This window comes from Lutra lutra, chromosome 9 (assembly GCF_902655055.1).
Source record: "Lutra lutra chromosome 9, mLutLut1.2, whole genome shotgun sequence".
NCBI classification, from domain to species: domain Eukaryota; kingdom Metazoa; phylum Chordata; class Mammalia; order Carnivora; family Mustelidae; genus Lutra; species Lutra lutra.
The window spans coordinates 73769171-73789635 of record NC_062286.1 but is presented as its reverse complement, the minus strand read 5'-3'; the positions used below and the strand labels follow the sequence as shown (position 1 = coordinate 73789635).

The 20465-nt window shown below is 38.9% G+C and overlaps 1 long non-coding RNA gene across 1 annotated transcript in view; it reads right to left on the bottom strand.

Annotated features, from left to right (window-relative positions):
• Nucleotides 1–8808: 8808 nt before the first annotated feature.
• Nucleotides 8809–20465, bottom strand: part of LOC125109971 (uncharacterized) — a 104333-nt gene continuing 92676 nt past the window's right edge. The window contains exons 4-5 of the long non-coding RNA XR_007130397.1: nucleotides 11259–11363; nucleotides 8809–8839 (exon numbers count right to left, since the gene is read on the bottom strand). This is a non-coding gene — a long non-coding RNA (uncharacterized LOC125109971). The remainder of the gene's footprint in view (nucleotides 8840–11258; nucleotides 11364–20465) is intronic.

The window sequence follows — 20465 nt, the reverse complement described above, 5'->3', positions numbered from 1 at the left end:
GGCCTCATTGTTCCCCTCTCCCCTTCCTGTTCTCAGCTCCATAGGTCTGGCAGGCCAACATCATCCTGGCATCTGGTCAGGTAGGGGGACTTGTGCTCAGCTACTTATACCTCTTTCTATAAGTCTTATTCTTAACCCTCATTCCTACTCTTCTTTCTTCTGGCATATTTGAGGGGGTTACAGGAGTTAGATTTGGGGTTAGAAAAGCAAGACACCTCACTTAGTCCTCCTGGCCTCTGCCAGCCTTCATCTAAGTTTTAAGTTTGGTCATTGGCTTGCTTACTCATAAGATGGCCCTGGAGTTCTAACCGGGGCATAGACACAGGTGTGCATGTTCCCTCAGGTAAGTTGGTCAGTAAAAGAGGTGGGAGTAGCATTTGAATTTGGAATTCTACTCCCAATTTTTAACACTGTTTTGGGGGACAGATGGTTATTTTCTACATGTTAAAGCCATGACCGTGTAAGAAAAATGAAAAAAAAAAAAAAAAGAACAAGAACTTCAGAAAAGTTAGAACTATTTTTGTGACATATAAACTGGAGAAAAACACAAGACTATGTAAATATATATATATTTTTTTTATTTTTATTTTTTTTTAATTTTTTTATTTTTTTCAGCATAACAGTATTCATTATTTTTGCACCACACCCAGTGCTCCATGCAATCCGTGCCCTCTACAAGACTATGTAAATATATTTTGAGCAAGATTTTGTAGTTATAATTTACCCCATGCTTGGTGAGTAACTATTGCTGTTCAAGTTATAAATGAATGAAAAATGTGAAATGAAAGACAATTCCAAATAAGTGGAAATATTGCTATATTCAATGCATGTAATAAATTCTTTATTTTAACCATAAAGAGCTATACATTTTATATTAATAGAAAATGAATTTCTCTCTGCCCTCAGCTATTTAAAGAATATTGGTTTGAAAGTGTGCCAAATGACTCCTTTCCCCAGGGCTCCCATATGACTCAAGCCAGTCCTTTCTCAGCCTTTCACTCTATCATTTATGTAATGTTGCTTTGTTTGTGCCACCTACTACACAGCCCTCAGATTCCATGGGTCCTTTTGAAAAGACAGGCTATTGCAAGGAGTGGTGGGGGTGGAGAGGACAAGGGTAAAAACTAGAAAGACAAGGAGACTCACTCCACACCTATTAGAATGGCCAAAATCCCCTGACGCTGACCACACCAAATGCTGGTGAGGTAAGGAGCAACAGAAACTCTTGTATAGGGACACCTCAGTGACTCAGTCAGTTAAGTGTCTGCCTTCGACTCAGATCATGACCCTAGGGTCTGGGGATCGAATCCCGCATGGGGCTCCCTGCTCAGTGGGGAGTCTGCTTCTCCCTCTGCCTATCTCTCCTCCTGCTTGTGTGCTCGGGCTCACTCTCTCTTTACCTCTCTGACAAATAAATAAAGTCTTAAAAAAAAAAAAGAAACAAACTCTTGTATATTGCTGGTGGGAGTGCAAAATGGTACAGTAACTTCAGAAAACAGTTTGGTGGCTTCTCACATAATGAAACATACTCTTGGGATGCCCGGGTGGCTCAGTCAGTTAAGCATCTGCCTTCGGCTCAGGTTGTGATCCCAGGGTCCTGGGATCTAGTCCTGCATCAGTCTCCTTGCTTCTTCTACTGCCTGGCCCTCCCCCTGCTTGTGCTCGCTCTCTCTCTCTCTCTCTAGGACAAATAACTAAAATCTTAAAACAACGACAACAAAAAAACCCCACAAAACATACTATTACCATAAGGTGCAGTAATCACACCCATTGGTATTTACCCAAAGGAGTTGAAAACTTATGTCTACACAAAAACCTGCACACAGATGTTTATAGTAGCTTTTTTCATAATTGCCAAAACTTGGAAGCAACCAAATGTCTTTCTGTAGGTGAATGGATAAATGAACTGTGGTACATCAAGACAATGGAATATTATTCAACACTAAAGAGAAATGAGCTATCAAGCCATGAAAAGACATAAGGGAACCTTAACTACATATTACTAAGTGAAAGACGACAATCTGGAAAGGCTATGTACTGTAAGAGTCCAAATGGCATTCAGGAAATGGCAAAACTATGGAGACAGTACTGGGGTTAGGGAGGAGGGTGGGTATGATAGGCAGAGCATAGAATATTTTTTGGACAATAAAACTACTCTATGTGGTCCTATAATGATGGATTCATGTCATTATCAATTTTGTCTAAACCTATAGAATGTACACCAAGAGTGAACCCTAATGTAAACTATGGATTTTGGGTGATTATAACATGTCATTCACCATAGGTTCATCAATTGTAACAAATGTACCACTACTCTGGTTGGGGAGCCTATGCATGTGTATGGCAGGGGGTATATGAGTATATGGTATATATATCCTATTTTCTGCTCAATTTTCCTGTGAACCTAAAACTTCTCTAAAAAAGTCCCTTATAAGCACACACAAACTTTTAAAGAAAAAATCGGTTTTGTTTTATTTTCCAAAACACTGTATTGCCATACAGACTGCCCACACATATGATGGACATTCACTCCCTAAATGCTGATTTAGAGGGAAAAGAGTGATAAGCCTCATATATGTGTCAACCATGTCAAATGACCTTGGCTTTATGAAGGTCCTGCCCCTGTCCTATTTCTATTCAGTATGCAGTGAATCATTAAGGTCAGCACTTAAACTTATATATAAAATAATTGTTGAGAAAATGTTAGTATTTTGTTTAATACACAACTGGAGAAGAGGCCTTGGTGTGGAGGCCCAGGTTTTGGGGCAGTGGGGAGTCTTACCCAATCCATTCTCATAACTTCCCCTCCCCCATTTCAAGAGAGCCTCTGACACTGCAAAAATTTACACTTACGGAAACTGAAAATTAAGGAACTGATCTTTTTGAATAAGTAAAACCCTCCAAGCTACTACTTACCTAGGATCACGAATGAAAGGAGTCAGACTTTTGAAAACAAACAGATCAACAGATTAAACACCCTTGAGTTCTAATGACCCTCGTTTAAAACCCTTAGTTAAAAAGTAAACAATTAAGAGATACTCATCAAAGGTGGATAGCTTTTAGCATTAAAGCTTGTAATTTTTTTTTTTTTAAAGGAAACACTACTTGGAATCCATCTTGTCCTAACAAGAAGGTAATAGAGCTCTCCAGTCATTATAGACCTCATTTAAGGGACCAGGCCCCACCACAGGATGTGTCTCCCTTTTGATATAAATCAGCTTCATTATGTGACTTATTTTAATGAATGCTTAACATAGAATTGAGGGTATTTTTTGTTCTAGAATATAGTTTGTTATTAGTCTTCAGGTCAAAATCCTTTGAGAAATATGTGGGAAGGGCAAGAATTTTTCACCTACAAACTAGGGTTGGGTGAGCAAATACAACCAGATATTCTTGAAGTGTTCACTGATGAGACAGACTCCTTTCAACCTTACTTCTTCAGCCTAAATGCTTGTCCCTATTCCCTTGATTTCCATCTCTAGTGTTCAACCTTTGACCATTTGGTTTCTGATCACCTTACCGTATATCCTGTTTGTTGAATCTGCACCTCCCAAGATTCTAATCTGGAACCTGGGCTGATAATTTGACCAAGACTTCCTGTTCCCTTGCTTGATAATTTAATTTGGCACTATAATGAAGTAGGAAAAAACCTAGGGTTTGTAGTCACACAGCCCTGGGTTTACATCCTGACTATACCACTAACTGTGGTCTGATTTGGGAAATGCACCTCTCTGGAGGATCAATTTCCTTTTTGGTAAAATGAGGATATATTTTTTTTAAGATTTTATTTATTTATTTGACAGACAGAGATCACAAGTAGGCAGAGGCAGGCAGAGAGAGAGGAAGGGAAGCAGGCTCCCCGCTGAGCAGAGAGGACCACCCCAGGACCCTGGGACCATGACCTGAGCCGAAGGCAGAGGCTTTAACCCACTGAGCCACCCAGGCGCCCCGTAAAATGAGGATATTAATACCCACCTCAAAGTATGATTCTGATTGAAAGTAGAGAGTGGTAATGGTTACACTTTGTGTCACTGAATTCTATACTTAAAGAAGGTTAAAATGGGAAATTTTGTTATGTGTTCTTTACAATTGTAAAAAAAAAAAAAAGAAAGAAAAAAATTCGGTTGTACAGATTAGCCTATAGAACACACATTGCAATGATTGACACCTAGTAGGCTCACAACAAATAGTAACTGTATGGCCTAGACTATTTTATATTGCAAGTGCCAAAAAGGCACAACTCAAACTGGTTTAAACAAGGGAATGTTGATGAAACCAGAAAGTCCCAAGGTAGGGTAGGCTTTTTTGGATCAGTTATTTCACTAAGGATTGTTTAAGTCTTTAGTCACTAAGGGTTCAGTTTCTTTTCATCTTTCCACTCTGCCTTCTGCATCACCAGCTTTATCCTCAAAACCAGCAACTCTCACGATCATAAGATGGCTGGCTACCCACAGCTCCAAAGAGTACATGTTCCCCACCCACATCTAGAGAGAATGACTTGGTCCTAGCAGCCTAGCAAGTATCCTGATACTCACTTGCTTAAGTCACATCTCTGCCCTGGAAGCAAAAGTTGTACATGGGGATGATGGAATGTAATGGCTATTTTACACTAACCAGGCAGTGGGTCAGCTTCCCCGGAAGCACATGGGCTTTGTGGGGCGAGGGGGCATTTCTCAAATGGCAATCAAGAGACTGTGGGGGACAGAAGACAGAGCTGAGACACTAAGGAGTCAATCAACAAAAGTCCATTTTTGTAGCTAGTATCATTATTATTGGCTTTCTTGGCCCTTAGTCCTTGGCTCTTGGCTATTTCTTTGAAAATCATTAAAAAACAACAACAACAAAAAAAACAAACCCAAACAACTAAGATCTTATTTTGAGTAAGTGTGTTCTTTCTAGTGAAGACAGATCAATAAGTATAAAGGTAAGTTTAATGTAACTGGCTATTAGGCATCTGGAACACCAGCCAAACAAGCAGCAAAATGCATTGAATAAAGAGGTTTATCAGGAATGAATGTCCGAGATGGAGAGCAAGGTGGAAGCTAGAAAGATGGTAACTTGCCAAAGTGCCAATCCCAGAGGGTGAGATTAGTTACTGGCCAGGTTAGAAGCCACGACTTGGGTCAGGACAAAAGGGGTGTTCCCCAAAGCAGAGTTGACAGAAGAAACATCTAATTAAAACCTGATTTTTACTGTTCTGCCCGTGCCTTTGCAGCCACCACCTGCCTATCTATAAGATTCCTCTCTTTTTGAACCAGCCCCCATCTAATGACTCACTGATCTCTGCCAATTTTATTTCCGTCCCTTCTGCCAAGAAGGCTCTTCCTCATTCCTTTGCTGCATTTCATCTGGCTAGTTTCTACTCATTGGTTAAGATTTTAAACTGTGTTTCTTCTTCCCAGAAAGGCCTTCCAGAGTACCACTGCTGCCTCACCTCCCACCCCCAAGACACACACCACAGGCTGATTTAGGTAATCCTGTTTGGTACTCCCTACTTGTAACCAATACCCAGTGGCTTAATGATTTGTTTACTGGTCTGGTCCCAACCCCTGAGAACTCTCCCCACACCACATTAAAGCTTCTGAAGAGTAGGGACTTTATCTTAGTCATCTTGGGTTCCATGATGTCCAGCACAATGGCGGGCACATAGTAGGAGTTTAGTGAATGAAAAAGGCAATACCTTCAGTTGCCGTCTGACATCTTCTTACCAGGACTTAAAAAATAGAAGGACACATTAAAAACCAAAGTGTTCTCTCTACCTAGATAGGAGTTGGGGATGAGGAATATGGAACCACAGAGATGTTTTGTAGCAGTTTGTACCTACTTGGACTTTGAAAGTGGTGAAGGCAGAATCAAAATTTTCAAGAAAATCCATAATACCTCTTTTCTTTTTCTATTCTCTGTCTTCAAACACTGTTCCCATTCCCAAACTATTAAAAGATATTTATTTTTCCAATTTAGTCACATAGTGTTCACAATTTTTATGTTTTTTTTCCCCAGAGAATAAGCATGCGATTATTACATGAAAGTGACCATTATAATAGTTCAGACTCCTAAACACTAGTTATTGGCATTTACAGAGTGAAGCAAGCCACCTGAACAAAATACCAGGTACTCAGTAATCTTACTGAAATACCTCACTCTGGTTACAAAGAGCTCATATGACCTTTATGTAAGGAATTTGTTTACTGTTTAATTTACTTTTCCATTTTGAAACAGAGATTCATCCATTATAGGAAAGGAGCCAATTATTGGGTAAACACAGTAACACCTAATGACTATACCCTCTGGTATTTAGTCTCAAAACATTCTGCATTTCTTAGCATACTGAATTAAAAATATTTTAACATTACACTAAAATGAGATTAAAAATAATTTTTTATGTTCCAGGCGATAGAACTCTCAGCTCCGTCTCTCAAGCACGCTAGCCGAAAGGTCTTGTGCTTTGCCTGGTGGTTAGGTTTTGATAAGAACCTAAGGGAAGAAGTTACAGAACTGAGGGCTCACCTTGATAACTCCTTGTTGGCTTCTGATTATTTAGGATTATCTGGAGGCAGAATCAGCCACAGGCAAGTTTCCTAATGTATGTAATGTAACGTAGTGTGTCTTTACGCACAATTCCTGCATGACCCATAACTGCTTTCAAGCCTCTTCTCCCTACTCTTCCTTCCTGCCAGGGTTCTCACGCTCTCATGCCTTTCTGACAAGAGCAGAGGGCCACCATGCTGTTCCTACATAATGACCCATCTGTACACCTTTCTCTGACTCCCTTCGTTGCCCAAGGCCTCCCATTAGAGTTATAACAGCTTTCTTATCCTAAAGTACACTTCAAAAAAAATAGTGCTTTCTCAATTCTAAGACTCTTCCATCCGCCCCCCAACATACACATTTTGGTGTTTTTAAGATTAGAATCAGTTTTACAGTCTTTTTCTTTTATCTCCTAAAAAAGTGGTTACTACATTTTTGGTCAATCCTATAATCAAAAGTATCTTAGAACTGGAGAGCTGTGGAATGAACATACTTCACTGGAGATAACAAGTTGTTGTTTTTTTTTTTTTTTTAGTCCAATACTGCAGTATGTGGAGACTGGAGCTGTCACACAGCTAATTCAAGCAGAAAGGGGACTTTTGAGTAGTAATATATGAATAATTTAGACAAAACAAACTAATTGTTAGTTGGTCATCTGGATTAATTGTTGTCCAGATAATTATCTTAACCCCCCTCTCCCCTTTACATTGCCTCATTTGGGAATTAGAAGCTAAGAAAATATGAAGCTAAATGTCTCTATCATATAAAAGATAGGGATCATAAACTTTCCCTCTGCACAAATCCTCCTAAAGCCATTTGTATTGAATAAGAGGCTAGGGTTATGAACAGAACTCTCCAGAACTTTTCCATATGGATGACCAGTTATCTCAAACTACCCCTAAGATCTTCCCTGAAATGACTGTAACTTGATCTCATCTATTCTTGCTAAGGAGGCAAGACTGTTGTGGAGGGGGCAGACTGTCAACATATCATGAACACACATGGTTCCTGCCTTGGGTGGAACATTCAGAGATATCTGAGCCCCATTGATAATATCGAGCAAAAATACACAGTATTTTCCTAAAATATATAGAGGAAGACAATTATAAGTTGAAAAAAGAAAGCATTTTCTAGGTATTCCCTGCCAAACCATCTTAGTTGTTAAAGAATAAAATGGAAATTCTGAGAGCATGCTTCTCCCTAACATTTGCAGTACCCAGGACAAGAGTGCAAGTAGAGGGCTATATACGATAGGTCCAGATCATTAAGTTGTATATCAAGGTTTAAAAAAAAAAATTAAATAAATGTGTTCTATCCACCTTTCTTGACAAATATACCTTTATTATGACAAAAAAATTTTTTAATGTATAAAGCAATGGTTTTTATATGAGTGGTTTAATATTGAGCTAAACAGCAAAAATCACTGGACTTAATTATTATTACACATTTGGGTATTTTGTTGATGGGCTTGTGATGCTTGGATGAGTAATAAGATAAAGATGTATATAAGTCATAAATTACCACATATTTATTTTGTGCTTTTTTCCAGGAAAACCCTAATTATGATGCTATAATCCACATAATTTGAGTTCATTGACACCAATAACAAAACGTTTTCTAAATCAATGTACTTTTTAGCTTTTTGCTTAACTTTTTATTATGGAAATTTAAAAGCTTTTCCATATAAACATTTACAAATGTAAATATATTGTACCTGTCATCCGGCCTCAATAATTATTCACTTAGTCAGTCTTGCCTCATCTACACTCCCCAACTCTTTAGATCCAATTATTTTGAAGCAAATCCCAGATATCCTACCATTTTAAACATGAATATATCAATATGCATCTCTAGAAGAAAGGACCTCTTAAAAAATTCACCTTAAGGGGCGCCTGGGTGTCTCAGTGGATTAAGCCTCTGCTTTCAGCTCAGGACATGATCTTGGGGTCCTGGGATCGAGCCCCACATTGGGCTCTCTGCTCAGTGGGGAACCTGCTCCCCACCCCTCTCTGCCTGACTCTCTGCCTACTTGTGCTCTCTCTCTGTGTCAAATAAATAAATAAAATCTTTTAAAAAAATTCACCTTAATACTATTTTCATATGAAGAAAGTAATTCTTTAATATTAGATGTTTTAAAAATTTGCTTTGAGGGGTGCCTGGGTGATTCAGTCAGTTAAGCACCTGCCTCCAGCATGGGTCATCATCCCAGGCGCCTGGGATTGAGCCCCACATTGGGCTCCCTGCTCCATGGGGAGCCTGCTTCTCCCTCTGCCTCCGTCTGTCACTCCCCCTGCTTGTGCTCTCTTTCTCTCTGTCAAATAAATAAATAAATAAGAATTTTTTAAAATTTTGCTTTGATAGAATTGTAAAAGTTTAGTTTTGCTGAGTCAGTAGCAACTAGAATTGTCAATAAAATTTCTAATCAATACTCATATTTGGAAATGAACTGCAAATTTTACATATCATGTTCAAAGATCATCTAATGATCATTATCACAGAAAACACAATAAAATTTTAATTTTTTCATAAAAATTCTATCACCTATACTTTTTCCCACCAGCCTATATGCACTATCTATATCCATACAGTGTTAAATCTTCTTTCAACTTTTTCCATGCTGAGATATAAAGAAAAACAAAAAGAAAAATATGTGGTTCAATTTGTTTAAATCTCTCTTCATAGGGGACCATACCTCTGCCGATAATATAATATATATATGACATATAAATATTATATATACCTATAAAAGAAAATAGTGCATACCTCTCCAGATGTAGGTATGTAATATATAGATACATAGTTGTATACAAATAATTCAATAATTATACAAACCTGTTTATTTCCTTCTTCCAATTTTCTGTCATTTTATTGGAATATCATTTTTGTTGTGCTAGTCTCATTTAGCATATTTATATTTAGAAAAATCATTTTCTCTAAAAATTTAAAAAGTATTTTAAATTATTTAAAAAGTAAAATAGGCAAGCTTAGATCTATTTCTTATATAAGTTTCTGCTAACATCATTAATAGCAAGCAATAGCCCATACCAAATAATTGTCGTTAGCACAAAATAAAAAATATTTTCCACCACAGACCACAATTCCTTATTTATTTGAGAATCTTCTATTGTTTTAGTTAACTATCCTAGTGCAGCTCACCATCTTGTCTAAATTAAATCTTACTTCTCTGAGAGCATTTAAATGGCATCTCCATTGTGAACCAGAATGTCTTTGAGGTCAGATTTGATATGTGTTTGATCAAGATGATCTGATCCCATTTGGGGCAGATCCAGAGAGTACTGTATGTAATCTTTGAATCACTCCAAAGAACATTGTTGCTATTGTCAGAGTTGAGGCCATACTAGGAACATGCTGAGAGATATTTGATAGAGTTGAATGTGTTTGTGTTTGTTTGTGTTTGTTTTGTGTTTGTGAAGTACAGGGCTCAGGACAAGGGCTCCTCTTGCCTGAGCCTCAGAGTGGCATTGCAGACCAATGATATATGTGTGTATTAATGATACCTTATAATATGCACGTACTACATTATTTGGAGTGCTTCCACATTTATGATTTCTTTTGATCTTCACAATAACCTATGAACTAGATAGAGCAATTAGGGATGAGAAACAGAGGTCTAGGGAGGTTAAGTGATTTATCTAAAATTACACATCTAATTAGTGGTAGAGCTAAGAGTAGAACCTCATTCTCCATCTACAAATTTTCCTCTTATACTATGTTACATCGTGCTGTCTCCTTAATGTTTCTAAAACAAAGAGACCTGACAGTTGGACAGGTTGCATCTCCACATTTTTCATTCCCTAATGCCCTTCAGATTTTAGAAAGGAAAATAAATACGGGACAAGGCATGAAAAAAAAGTCACCTGCTTCTTCATAGCCATCCATGTGGGACCAATATATACTTATTGACTAATGTTTCAGAAACCGGAGATTTATCTCCTACCAGGCAAAGGTTCACTTGAGTAATACAAAATAAATCTTCTGAACGGTGATGATCATATTCCTTAACCTATTCATAAGGTCCTAAGTACAGCTCTGGAAACATAAACATTGGGAGCATCTTCTAAGAGCCAGGGATTTGGGGGAATGCAATACACATTTTTAGACTAATATACAGCACCTGGAAGTATAAAACATTAGAATGTAAATGCATATAATCCTCTTTCAATCACGCAAGCCAGATTTCTTGCAAATTCTCCCATACGGTTTGTTCAGGATTGCCTTGGTGCCTCTGCCTTCTGCTCACATAGACCTAAGACTTCAAGTACTTACTAAAATCCTTTTGTTCTCTCCACTTTTTAGCACCTTTGAATTTAGGATACTATTTTAGATGAACTAGAACATAGTGAACTGTTAAAGACAGTGAACTCTGGTGAGTTCTGTATTGCTTGCACTCTCTATAAGAAGAATGTATTGTTTTGATGGTGAAAACAATATTTAAAAATTTTTTAGATGCAAAATGCTCTGTGGTTTATATACCCTACCTATTAGTAATAAAAGAATACCAAGTATGTAATAGCAGTAATTAACATTTCATAAGGTTTTATATTTATAATGGCTTTCATAAGCCCCTACGTGTTAGCAATAAACTTGATACTTCTGAGATACTCCTCACAGAGTTAGCAATAAACTTGATACTTCTGAGATACTCCTCACAGACGTCAGCTGTGAATTATCCACAATGGAAACACTCCTCAGAGCTCTGTGGTACTCACCATATTGTACTGTAATTAACTGTTTACTTGGTCATCCCCCACCCATCTGGAGTGAGAGCTTCTTGAAGGCAGGAACTGTGTCCATTCATTTCTGCGCTCCAGTGCCTAACAGAGAGCCAAATAAAAAGTTCATAAAATAAATGATTGAATGAAAGACTGGCAGGTATTCAGTATTTTTTTTATGTTATTTCCACCTATGCAATTTGACAGTTTGCCTGTGAAGAGGGTGGTTATTCTCTGCTAGGATATGTCTTGTTCATTTTTCCTTTGTGGATGGTGAATGGCAAGGCACAAACAGGAAATGTTATTTTTTAAAAAGTATCTCTATTTTCTCCCCTCAGGCATATATAGTTTTAGCTTTTTGTTGTCAAATCTTTTAATCTACCTAATTATTATATAAACAGGTAAAGAAAAACACTTTCCAACTTACTGCTATATTAAATATCTTACTGAGATAAGTTGTGTGTAGGGGAAATTTGAAGTTTTTTTTCTTACTACTTAAATCAAAAGAAAAAACTTTGCCACTGAAAATTTCTTTTAAAAAAAAAAGATTTTTATTTACTTATTTGAGAGAGGGGGGGAGGCGAGCACAGAGGGAGAAGCAGACTCCCACAGAGCAGAGAGCCTGATGATAGACTAGATCCCAGGATCCTGAGATCATGACCTGAGCTGAAGGCAGACATCCAACTGACTGAGTCACCCAGGTGCCCCACCCCCATACTATGAAAATTTCTCATCTGGTCTTTAAACTATGGTATCATGTCTATATTGAGAAACTTTGCTTGGGAGAGTGTTCCTAAAGTTCCATGGTGAAGGATTGAGCATATTTTTTATAGGTTCTGGCACATAAATTTGGCAATTCATGAAATGGGAGAAAATATTTGCAAACCATATATCTGACAAGGGGTTAACAACCAGAATATATAAAGAATGCTTACAACTCAATAACAACAAAACCAAACAACCCAATTAAAAATGGGCAAAGGACTTGAACAGATACTTCTCCAAAGATAAACAAATGGCCAATAGCTTATGAAAAGATGTTCAGCATCATGAATTATTGGGGAAATGAAAATCATAACCATAGTGAGATACTACTTCATAACCATTATGATGACTTATATATGTATGTATATATGTGTGTGTGTGTGTGTGTGTGTACATAATATTATATATATAAAACAAGTGTTGTGAGGATGTGGGAGAAATTGGAACCCTTGTGTACTATGGGCAGAAATGTAAAATGGCAAAGCTTTTTAGAAAACAGTAAGGAAGTTCCTCAAAAAATTAAACATGGAATTACCATATGAACCAGGAATTCCACAACATGGTGTCTACCCAAAAGAATTGAAAGTGGGGACTCAAACAGGTACTTGTACACTAATGTTCATAGCAGCATTATTCACAGTAGCCAAAGTGGGTAAACAACCCAACTGTCTAGTAATGAACAGACAGATGAAATAGGACTTATATATACAATGGAATATTATCCAGTTTTACACAGAAAGGAAATTTTTTTTTAAAGATTTTATTTATTTATTTGACAGAAATCACAAGTAGGCAGAGAGGCAGGCAGAGAGAGAGGAGGAAGCAGGCTCCCTGCTGAGCAGAAAGCCCGATGCGGGGCTCGAACCCAGGACCTGGAATCATGACCTGAGCCAAAGGCAGCGGCTTAACCCACTGAGCCACCCAGGCGCCCCCAGAAAGGAAATTTTGATGTATGTTACAACTTGGATGAACCTTGAAAATGTTATACTAAGTAAAATAAGCCAGTCACAAACAGGACAAATATTGTGTGATCAACTTATATGAGGTACTGAGAGTAGTCAGATTTGTAGAGGCAGAAAGTTAGAATGGTGGTTGCCAAGGACTGGGGAGAAGGAGGAATAGGGACTTAGTGTTGACTGGGTAGTGTTTCAGTTGGGGAGGATGGAAAAGTTCCGGAAATGGATGGCGGTGATGATTGTACAACAATGTGAATGTACTTAATCGCCACTGAACTGGACACCTAAATTGGTTAAAGTGGCAAAATTTATATGTATATTTTACCACAATTAAAAAAAGACTTGACATTTACTTCCCACTTGTTTAAAAGCACCTCTACATGCAGTATTTTATTTGTTCTTCACAACAACACTGAGAAATAGGCAGGGCAGTTTTTATTATTCTCATTTTACAGATAATGAAACAAAAGCTCATTTGGTCAAGGGACACAAAACTAGTAAGTGACAGTGCCAGAATTTAGGACCCACAACTCTAGTCCTTTCACAGAAGCGTTTCTGGACCCAGATAGTTGACACTGACATTGAATTCACTGGCAAATGCCCAACTTTCACTTGGAGTGTGTACGCAAAGCCTGATTCCAAAGAACGGTCTTGAAAGAACTTTCTGGAGAATGTGGGCAAAACAACAGGCGCAGAAATCATTAACAACAGGCACCTTTCCCCCATCACAACAATAATATTGTGAAGAGCAAGACAGAAATATGAGAACTGAAGCCACAGGCAGGAAATGTTCTACTACCATGTGTTAATTTATCATAGCTCTTGCTCCTTGCTAAACAATTTTTAAGGGACAATCCCTTTTTAGACTGGAATTTTTATTTTGTCAAATATTCCTGAAACTTCATTTGTAGGGCATAAGATGATCCTTGAGAATGTTTTTATTGTGGTTAAAGGAGCTTTACTGTTGCCATGTAATATAATTTGATCTGTATCTGATAGCCTCTTTGAGAAACAGTGATGGTTTTTCAAAATACAGAGACATGAAGAATAACAACACCGACTTTTATTGTACAACTGCGTGTTTGCTTTGTTAATTCAGTCCTGTAAAATCTTTCCAGTAAATTAATTACAGCTAAGAATCAGAAGGGACCATAAAGCAAAAACGGCCGAGGAGTCACAGCCAGCTGTTCTTTAAAAATGGAACACTGATTTTTATTTTTAAGTATTCAACAAACAGTTCCTAAAGCACATCTTCAAGAATCACAATCACATATTGTTGGTTGACTGTGAAGCTTTGTTTTGTTTACCGAAGAAGAAGAATGTCTGTTCCATAATAGTAATACATTTCTGGATGTTCAGGTTATTTATTTTTTTTAAAGATTTATTTATGGGCAACTAGGTGGCTCAGTCGGTTAAAGGACTGCCTTTGGCTCAGGTCATGATCCCAGAGTCCCAGGATTGAGTCCCCACATTAGGCTTCCTGTTCAGTGGGGACTCTGCTTCTCCCTCTGACCCTCCATCCTCTTGTGCGCTATCTCTCAAATAAATAAATAAAGTCTTTTAAAAAAGACTTTATTTATTTATTTCACGGGGAGAGGGGCAAATGGAGAAGGAGAGAGGAGGCAGATGCCTTCTGTGTGTGGAGCTGGATGCAGGGCTCCATCTCCTGACCCAGACATCACTACTGGGACATTGGGACCCTGGATATTACGACCACAGCCAAAACCAAGAGTCGGACGCTTAACTGACTGAGCGACCCAGGCGCCCCCATTCAGGTTATTTTTATGGCAAGCTGACAGCTGAAATTTTGTGGCAGGCAAAAAGTTATAATTCTAGAAAGACAAAAAAATGCTTCAAAATTTTAATAGTGATTCAAATTAACTGAAAAAATCCAAAAGGTGATAAATTTGTTCTCCAGCTTTCAAATGAGTAAATATATTATTAGTTTCATTTTTTACAAAAGATAAGAGTGAGGCCCAGTAAAGTTGGGGGTTTGGGCTAAGTTCACCCAATTAGGAAGCATCAGAACAAGAAAACTTCTGCTAGTAGGGATGCAGTTTAGAGGGGAGGACTGGTAGTCCATTTTACTACTCAGCTTACATTCTCTCTGGTGATTCTGAGCAGAATGGGACCACTTTAAACACAAACACTGGTACACCATGTTTATCTCTGGTTTGATAAGCTTGCATAGAATTAAAGAAGCTCCTCTATCACAAAAATATGGTTCATTTGCTCTGAAGCATCTTTTGTATTAACGATTTAAGATCTTAATTCATGGACTGCAAATGAGTCATGCCTGCAACCACAATGAATTTCCACATCTGTTTTGTAAAATTAAGGCACCATTACATCTTGTCATCCATGTGTGCATTTCTAGTAATGACACCAAGGATGTCTTGCTGATGCCTTTGGGGCCCCCTCTGGTCATCCCCAATCTTATTTCAGCAAAGTCCTCATTCATCCTCTTCCTTCTCTTGGTTTAGCTGTTGCTAAATCTTGTGATTGTAGGTCTCAGTTTTGACTATAAATCTCACTTCCTTAAAGTTGCCTCCTAGTTCCCTTTCTATGACACATCAAATCAATAATGATATCTATTTATTGAGTGCATACCATGTACCAGTCACTTAATACCAATATTTCTAATCCATGACGTAAACTCAGACTACTTCTGCAATTTTATTTTCCACTGCTCCCTGATTGCGTGCTATATACTTCTAGCTTAGAAATTGGCAAACTATAGCTTGTGGACTAAATCTGGCCTGCTGCCTGTTTTTGCATGACTTGTGAGCTAAGGATGATTTTTACATATTTAAGTGAGTGAAAAGAATCAAAAGATGACTAATACTTTGTGACATGTGAAAATTATGTTAAATTCAACTTCCACTGTCCATAAATAAATTTTCATTTGAACACAGCCACTCTCAATTCAATTCGGTATTGTCTATAGCTGCTCTCATGCTGTGACAGCAGAATGGAGTTGTTACAAGAGATAGTATGATCCACAGAGTCTAAAATATTTATCCAGCTCTTTACAGAAAGGTTTGTCAACTCCTGTTCTAGCTCAACCAAATTCATTTCTGTCCTTACCTTCTTGCCCTCACATGTCTTCCTCTCTGTCTGGGATGCCTTTCTTTTCTTTCTTTCTTCCTCTTTGTTCTCTTCATATCCTCATTCTCTCAAGGTGATTTTATCCAAGCTCATGGCCTATGTGCCGGTGGTGCCCAAGTTTACGTCTCCCTGTCCAAATTCTGCCTTTAACTCCAGACCTAAACATACAACTGGCTATTTGATCTCTCTGGTTGATATCATAAACATCTCAACCTAACATGTTCAAAGTTGAATTCTAGCTCTGTCCCCCTAAACCAGCTCCTCTCAGTCTGCCCCATTTCAGTTGATGGCAATGCCACATTTGCAGTTGGTCATGCCAAAAACTTTGGTGCTTTTTTGATTCCTTTGTCTCACATTCAATCTATCAGCAAAATGTACGGGCTCTTCCTACAAAATGTACCCAGAATTGACTGTATCTCACCATTCCCATTGCCATCACCCTGGTCCAAACCAGAATCTTTCACCTGGACCACTGCAATGACCTCCCAGCTCTTCTTGCTGCTTTTGCCCCCAAGAACATTTCATGCAGGGTCAGCTTCTCGGATCAAGTCACTCCCTTGCTCTCAGATCCTTCCCATGACTTTCTGTCCAAAGTCTGCCCCGCCCCCCGCCCCCTTCTCATCTGTTGCCTCTCAATCTCATTTCCCACTACTCTTTGCCTCACTCACTCTACCTTAGTAGGGACACTGACCTTGCTCTTCCTCAACTTCCTCTAGGCTCTTTTGTGCTTGCTGTTCCCTCTGCCATATTGTCCTGCGGAATCTCCATAGCCATTAAGACTTGGATATCTCACTCTTTAGATATTAAGCATCACCTTCTCAGTGAGACCTTCCATGGCCTTCTCATCTACAATTTCAAATCTACGTTTATGGTTTAATTTTACTTCCTTAGCTCTTTTCGTTAGTTAGATAAAAACATCACGTATTTACTTGTCTTCATTATTGTCTACACAATAATGTCAGTTCATGGGGATAGGGATTTTCATCTCTTTCATTCACTACTGTATTCCTATTACCCAATGCCCGAAACAAAGAGAGCATAGTAAGTATTTCTGACATGAGTGCATGAATGAAAACATCCAGCTCAAGGGCCGGTTTCAAGAACCCAACCTTGGGTGCTGGGTCCTTTTTCCTCTGGGCCAGTGAATATCTTTGATTGTACTTACTACAACGTAGAGCAATTACTTGTTTGACAAATCTGTTTTTCCTCTACTAAACTGAGCTTGATTCATTTTTGCATCCCAGTGCCTAGCACACCTCCTGGCATACATCAAATTCTCATTTAATGTTTCCTAAACGAATGAATAATTCTTTACTTTTCAAGAAGGGAGTTCTCAGAGATTTACTTATTTATGTTTGTTTATTTATTTTGAGGGGGTAGAGTGAGGGACAGAAGGAGAGGGACGGAGAATCTTAAGCAGGCTCCATGCCCAGGGCAGAGCCTGACGCAGGGCTCATTCTCATGACCCTGAGACCATGACCTCAGCCAAAATCAAGAGCTGGATGCTTAACCCACTGAGCTACTGAGGCACCCCAGAGATTTATTTAAATAGTGAATGATACTTAAATTGGAATAGGATTTAAAAAAAAAAAAAAAAACAAACCCACAACATTATTTAGGATCATGCTTGCTTTTGACTCTGAAACCACTGGAGACAAGCTGTGGGTTTTAATGAGATGCAGAGCCATATTCTGTCACAGAGCATGATACCAGAGACTTCCAGGTTAAAAAATCAAGGTGCAGTTCCTTGCCTGGTGATGTCCTGGCTTACATCACTGCTTATGCCTTAAGTCAAGACTATTGGTATGTGGAGGAAATACCTTTATTTGTTTGTTTTCAGTCAGGACCTGTAAGACCTGCTAATTGGTGAAGTGGAAAGGATTAACGATCCCTAATCACTGTTAGAATGAAAAATGCCTTATTGTTTTCCTGTCTCTAAATACCCTTTTTCCGTGTGTATTCAGGAAACAGTCACAAGTCAGCTAAGTAAAAATCTTTCAGTTGTTCTTTAAAAACAAGCATTTACTGGGAGATCATTGACTCCAGTCTGGCTGCCACAGTCAGAGAGAGCTGACTGTGGGGGTGGGGGTGGGGGTGGTCTAGCCATGGATTTGTAGGAATGTTGGGCAAGCAGGGCACCCCGGGAGAGAGCCTAATCTCCAGCACTGTGATATTCTAGTCTGGGGTCACTGGTATAATGAGATTTGGGTTTATCATTTGGCATTCTCCTCCTGGTGATTTCATGTTCATTTCCTTATTTGAGTCTCACACATACACCTGAGGTAGTGAAGGCATTAACTCTGAGAAAGTGAGAAAAGCAGAGAAAGTGAGGGCAAAAGGCAAACTGACTTTGCAGTTAGCGGCTGATCAGGATGAGAACTCAGGTATTCATGCAGGGCTCTTTCCACGGGCCCTTTGCTCCAAACTATCTGCTCGCCTCAAGACTTCTCTACATTGCATGTATATAGGCAAAGAACTAGAAATTTTGAGGTGGCAGTGACATGGAGTGTTTGCTTTGTGCTCAGCACTGAGGTAGACACCAAGAAATAGAAAACACTGTCCTTGTCCTCAAAATAGTTATAGCCTAGCTGGAGGAAAAGAACACATAGGTGAAACAGAATAATAATAATAATAAATGATATCATAGGGTGAAAAACATCAGGTTACAAAAACGTGTATGCTAGCAATACTTAAAAATTTTTATTCATTTTCATGTATTTCATTTGCTTAAAATATAACATGTAGAGTGAGGACACTGCTCAGAAGCAGGGGCGGGTGGCTTCTTTACTTTTCTTAACTCGTCTAATCTTCTCACACACTCCCACCCTTCCAATTAAAGTTATCTCAGTCTCCTCCAGATTAAATAGTCTCTCCAGGTTTAACAGCCTATTTTGATTTAAAGTGGTCTCTATCGGGTAAATATTCATCAATTCAAAGTCCAATTCTCTTCACAAGGCTCTTTCTCCTCCTCCCCTAGACGGCGGCGGGGCGGGCTGTCCGGAGGTGGTGGAGGAGCTGGCGGGCACCGGTCTGGTCAAGGCACACTGGCTGCTCCCCAACTAATGCTGGGGTAAGTTTTAGATTTCCCCCTGGAAGGGTCCCTTCTAGGTTACAGTGGAGCCAAGACCAGTTTGGGACTGCTACCCGTCTCATCTATCCAGCCACAACCCACTATTCTGCTCTAGCTCTACCCCGACCCACGCTTGCGCAGGATCACCCTGAGGGGAAGTCTCCTAAGTTTCTTCGGGCGGGCAGGGCAAAGTCTCCTTGGCCTTTAGCTTACCCGTTGATTTGCCCAACATATTTTCTCTTCCAAGAATTCAGTCCAGAGAGTATGCGTCAGAATACACCTGTCTACCTCCCCTTCTCCCAGGTCCTTCTTTCCACCCCATTATCTCAAACCCCATTATCTTCAAACCAAAGTCGTCCCCCTCCCCCCAGTGAATGTCCCTCATCTTTGGAGTTTTCCCTGCTCCTGTCTGTTTCTCTTAGGTTGGTGAGAAATCAAAGCATTTTTAAAAAAATCTTGCCTGTTCTCAACATTGGGCTTTTCAAAACTCTTCATGTCTAATCAAAAATCTTATTTTAGAAGCCAACTGAACATCGACTCTTCCACTCTTTGCATTCCTGCTGTAAGAATCCAGTGGTTTAGGGCAAGAGGATGCTTGGTACACAATGATGGGTGCTGACATACAAGGAAGTGCACAAGAGCAAAACACATTAATACAGTTCTAAAATATTTTCCCTGTTACATATGCATAGAAAAATAATCTGGAAAAATGTACACCAAAATGTTGATAGTGACCTTCTCTGGGTGGTGCTTTTTTCCCAAGTTATTTTATTCTCTATGTCCTCCTGTATTTTCAGAAAAATTTTTTTTAAATGCACATGTATTGCTTTTCTAAACAGAAAAAGCAATAAAAAGATCTCCATTGGGGTGGGGGAGAGGATAAAAGCATAGAACTCCACACATGAGAAATATCTCAGGACTATGCCCCCAAACTAATTGCCAAATAAGGGATCAAGCCATAGTTGTGAAGAATTCTTTCTGAGTCACATCTTTTCTTTCCTCTTCTTTTAGAAATTTAGATATAATTAACATATCATAAAATCCACTTTTAAAGTGCACAACTCGGGGCGCCTGGGTGGCTCAGTGGGTTAAGCCGCTGCCTTCGGCTCAGGTCATGATCTCGGGGTCCTGGGATCGAGTCCCACATCGGGCTCTCTGCTCTGCAGGAAGCCTGCTTCCCTCTCTCTCTCTCTCTGCTTGCCTCTCCGTCTACTTGTGGTCTCTCTCTGTCAAATAAATAAATAAAAAAAAAATCTTTAAAAAAAAAAAAAAAAAAAAAAAAAAAAAAAATAAAGTGCACAACTC